Raw genomic sequence first — 5,550 nt, forward strand, 5'->3', positions numbered from 1 at the left:
GCTCCCTCCGAAGATGGATGGAACGAACTCCTCAAAAGGCCAGACAAGAGCATCCAACTGGCACTCATTTCGTGGGCCCAGGAAGTCGCCCCCACCTGGGGGCCACACCAAGCCCACCTGCCCTAAATCCCGCCAATCTATGGCAATAAAGTTGTTTCTCTCTCTCGCGTCGATTCTTCTCGAATGTTGGAGAAGCTTTTGCTTGTTGTCGACGGAAGGGGGGTAACCTTGCGCGCCAAAGGATACCCTCCCCCCTCTTTGCTCCGGCGCCGATGACTCAGCGTGCCGTGAATGACCTAGATTGTTGTAGAACGTGGTTTCCGCGCCCGACCAATGGGGTCGCGCGCCCGGGGCAAGAAGGAGAAGGAGTTTGTGCGGTTAAAGCTGCGTGTATGTGCGCGCCTGCCTGGCGCAAAAAACACACAGACGCGGTCCGCGCCTATAAATGAGGGGCTGCAACCGCCGTCTGTCAGCCCGAGCCGCCGTTCAAGGTTCCGACAAGCGCGCCCGCTCGACTCCCGGGAAAACACCACTCGACCAGCCAAGGACCAGCGAGGCAACGTGCGCCAGCCTGCGGACCTGTCCCGTCGTGCTCCTCAGGTCGTCGGACTGTCGCAGTGCCCGGTGAACAAATTGTGTTTTGTTTATTTGCCTTTCTCTGTGTTAGTGCACTTTAGGTGCAAAGATTTTGTTGAATTGTATCTCTCTCTATTGTGACATTGCATGAGTTGCATTGTATTTGTGAATCACTTTGTATGTGGTCGTACTAGTGATTGTAAATCCCTCTGTATCGACTCTTAGCTGTATAAACTTTTTGTTTTGTTTTGTGCACCTTTGGCTCCGACCCATTCTCTGGCTTGCGACCGGCGAAAGCTCGGCACCAAACGACCAACCCTCTTGTCACTTGGTAGCTGGTCTCCGGCTGAGGTTTCCACGCGGAGTCGAGGGCATCTCCATTTTGACCGAGACCGCTACCCCCACACGCTCTAAGGGTGTCTGGGAGCGCACACAAAAGTGCGCGAAGTGGTGAAACCCGCGAATTCGCTAAGCTCTTCGAAATACGCTATAGCTGTTTTGCCAGGCAAACACTGGGGTTCTGAACAAAAATTGGTCACTAAAAGTCCGGTTCGCCCACTGTTCAACTCAATAATTCCGCGAGCTACACAGACTTGCCGACGCAGGAGGAGTGAGATGTTGGTTTAAGCGATGCCACGAGTGCTGGGGCTGTTACCACACTCTACGGTAACAAACACGCTGGCTCTTGACGGGATCAATGCGTGGTCGTTACAGACGCATAACTTAGCCCTGCGTGGCTCGGTATCGTCGTAGACAGGGCCTTGGGTGGAAAACGACACGATTAGCTGCTGGAGGTTGATAACGGCACCGTACTCCTGAAGGAGATCCAAACCGAGTATGAGGTCTTTGGAGCACTCGAGTAACACAGCAAAGCAACCAGGGAAAGTAACACCGCGAATCTGAATTCGCGTAGTGCGGACGCTGATCGGAGTTACCACGTGGCTACCAGCTGTCCGGATCTGCGGCCCAGACCAAGAGGTCAGAACCTTTCTCAAGGCCGTGGCTAACCGTCTGCTCATTACAGAAAAATTGGCGCCGGTATCCACGAGTGCGGTAAAGTGGTTGTCGGTCCGCGGATACCGGAATTTCGGCGGAGACCAGTCGGTCGCAGCGCGTCGTCAAGGTCGCCGGGTCAGGTCGTCGTCGGTTGGAGCATCGCGACGAATCGTCGGGTGGAGGCTCTTGACTCGCTCCAGCACCGGCAGCCCCACCCCCGGAGGACGCCGTCTTCAGTTTTCCCGACGTGGGGACGTACCTCTGAACTGGCCAGAGGATGAAGGGCGGCCGGGCGACGCGAACCGCCTTGGGGATGGCGATCGGGACTGGCGGCGCTGCGAGGTCGAAGATTGCACGTTATCAGCCAAGTGTTGTTCGATATCCCGTGGTCTTTCACAGTTGCATGGTCGAGGTGCGTCAGGTGATAACCCCATTAAACCCATTCTGCGGTAGGGGCAGTGACGGAGATGTGGCCGGGCTCCCCGCAGTGGTTACCGACCGGCAGATTGTTTGGCGTACGCCAAACGTGCGCTTTGCTTACGGTGGGCCTGAACTCCTGCGGCACGGAGGGTACTGTTGCGATTGGCTCCTGCATGTATGACACAGGAGCGACGGGGGAAAAGGCTCGCATGGCTGGCCCGGGACTTTGTAGCGCCTCGCTGTACGTCATGACGGAGGGCGCCGGGTGTGGAGCTGGGGGTGGCTGCACAACCTTTCGGATTTCTTCGCAGACCACGTCCGTTACGGCAGCGACGCTGACCTGTGGAGCTTCCGAGCGTTGCTTCGCCAGTTCCTCGCGCACTAGGCTTCTTACAAGGTCCCGAAGCTCCTCGGTGGGCAGCGACGTAGGCGTGTATTGGGAATCGGCTGGTACAGTAGCCTGACGTTCGTAGTGGGCGCCCCGTTCCTGCAGAGAGCGATCGATACCCATTGCCTCCTTGGTGAAGTCGGACACTGTTCGTGGTGGGTCGCGGACCAGTCCGGCAAACAGCTGCTCTTTTACGCTACGCATTAAGTGGCATACCTTCTGGGCTTCGGTCGTAGCAGGGTCGGCCCGATTGAACAGTCGCGTCATGTCCTCTAAGAACATCGCCACACTCTCGTTCGGCTGCTGTGATCTCGAGCGCAGGGCGATTTCAGCCTTCTCGTGTCTTTCACTGCTGGTAAATGTCACTTGCAGCTCTCGACGAAAAGCCTCCCAGGTAGTAAAGGAAGCTTCATGGTTTTCAGACCACGTTTTGGCCGAGTCCTGCAGCGCAAAGTAGACGTTGCGCAGCTTGTGCTCGCCGTCCCACTCATTGAAGCCCGCCACTCGGTCAAAGCTGGCCAACCAGTCTTCGACGTCCTCGAACCTGTCCCCGTGGATTGGTGGCGGCGACCGAGGTGCGTGAAAGACGAATGGCGGGGAATTCCCGGAATGCTGAGTTGTCTGGCTAGCCGCGGTGGATGTCATGGCCCTTACCGCGGCGCTGTCAGTTGGCCGAACTCCGGTTGTAGGCCTCGCAGACGGCGGCTCGCCTTGTGGACGGGTGTTGAGTCCGCGCGTGGGAAACAGGCGTCAAGAGTGTCCTCGTGGGAGGCTACCCAGCTACTCCACCAAATAAGTCACCGACAAACAGTCGAAGCACTCAAAACCACGTTTAATTAGACGTGCTGGGCGTGCAAGACAGCAGGGAGCTCAAGCGAGGAAGAAGACAAAACCTCTAGCCCGTCGAGTGCGCAAGGCATGGCAAGTCCTGTCTAAAACAGTTCGGCGGCGGTATGGCGCCACTGGACTGATTGGTACTGTGGCAATATTTAAACCAAATATTCTTAGGCAGCCTCAGGACACGTAGGACATACATAATTTGTTAAATTACAATACTCAGTATGCGTCAATAACTTTGGCACCACACGCAGCTTATGCTGACTGCTTCTGTAATTACGTTCTGGTAACGTCAGTCACGCCAGAATGATGATAAGAAAGCTTGCGTCCAACTCGAAAACTGTTTATTGGGCGAACTCGACGTTTCTCAAACAGAAAGCAGTTCGGCACGCAGCGATAAAACAAGTGCTCAGTCACCTGAGGTCAAAAGGACGGTCGCTCTAGGCCTTGCAAAATTTTAAGGTGACAAGGAACTCGAAACATTAGACACCTAATGTGCTTACGACAATTTTGAACATTAAGAGAGACTTGCGCGTAGCTACATTCATTCCAGAGAAATCTGGTGGCCTCTCGTTTGACAATCAAAAACGGAAAGTCCGCGTGCAATTGGCTTCAAATAAAGAACAATGCATTACTATTCTTTTTGACGCTTGCGCGCACATTAGTAGTTGGCATTCTTTTGAGCTATCGATACAGGCCTCTCGTTTAAGGAAGTTGTGACGTATATAGATACATACTACTTAAGTCGATATCGCTTATCGCACGTCCTGAATGTACACCCAGCAACAATTTATTTGACGGTTCACCGTTAGTGTACATGAGTCTGCATAGTCTGTATAGAAGTACATGAGTCTGTATAGAAGTATAGTCTCAAGTGACCAGCTACGGCGTTATTGGATTTACAGCTCACGCGTCGTATAGAATTTTCTCCGCGATATAGTGCATTTCTATGGGACGAGTGCAAAACTTTAATTCATTTAATTCATGAACCACGCGACATACGTGATAAAGTGATCAGAGTATTTCCTTTTGGATTTAAACAGGCTCTGAAAGGGGCTCTAATAAAGTTGCGGTATGTCTAGGATGTTAAACCACGCCGCTTCACGAATATTGTCCATCAAGAACATTTTTAATGCGCTTTGTAGGGGCTGAATTGTCTGTAGTCAAAATTTGAATTTCAGCGTCTTCGCGCATTTCCCTTTGTTATTGTCACTTTTTGCACACTGGAAGATCGGCGCTCCTTCGCCGGCCCCACCTCCGGGACAGAGCTTCTTGACCCGCCGGAGCTACGCGGTTTATTGGCCGCGGCCACGGTAGCTTCCTGACGTCTGAAAGGATCTAACCAGTAGCAATCGCTCAACATGTATACGTAGATGCAAGCGACGGAGGAGGGTGCGAGCATTAAAAGGTCACCGGGAAGTTCTCGCCAACTTTCGCGCGTGATTGTGGGGTCTCCACTGCTTGTAGAAGTGTATTATTTGGCTCAGGTGTTCACGACAACACTATTCAGTGATTGAGCAAGTTGATGTTCTCTCCTCGGAAGGTGTTTCAGAGCCCCTTTAAAACCACAAATTCTAGACATAGTTCTGAGGAATGGGAGAGTGATTCCTCATTTTATTTGTTTTCATCTAGCCAAGCTAGTAACGAAGAATCTGTGCACATATGGATGTTTTCAAGATACTCAGCATAAGCATCTGCATTTTTCTTTTATTTTGATGCTACGGTCACCATGAACAAGCGGGCTGCAGCGCTCCGCCGCAGATGAAAGCGTGGACCAGTGGTTAGGGTGCCTGAATGCCCGCATCTCCGCTCAGGGTGAGGACAGCTGCGTCGTCGATTATGGCGGCTGCCATTCTTCCGCCCGCCGCATGCAGGTTTCGTTCTCGTGGGGGGAGGGCCGCTCGTTTTTCGCTTGCCGCGGGAGCTTAAAAAAAGAAAAATAAGGAGTCTTGCGGTGCGCTCTTGTTTTACATGAGAAGAGAACACTAAATTTTGTTGGAGAGCCTTCTGCGTATAAAAACGGGACAAGCAGCCAAATTCAAGGCGTCGACGGTAAGAAAGTATTATGGTTATACGGTTATATGAGGGATTAAGGTCCCAAAGCAACTCAGGCTATCAGAGACGCCGTAGTGAAGGGTTCCTAAAATTTCGACCACCTGGGGTTCTTTAACGTGCATTGACATCGCACAGTACACGGTAACAAGGAAAGTGGGTATGCAAGATATGCGCCAATTATATCAGTGAAGCTTCTATAGAATCTATCGCTATACATAGTTTTCATGAGACGTAACGCCAGCCACTTCCGCCGGATGTCCGCCTTTGCCAGATACTCT

Source organism: Amblyomma americanum, chromosome 1 (genome assembly GCF_052857255.1).
Source record: "Amblyomma americanum isolate KBUSLIRL-KWMA chromosome 1, ASM5285725v1, whole genome shotgun sequence".
In the NCBI taxonomy this organism is placed as follows: Eukaryota; Metazoa; Arthropoda; class Arachnida; order Ixodida; family Ixodidae; genus Amblyomma; species Amblyomma americanum.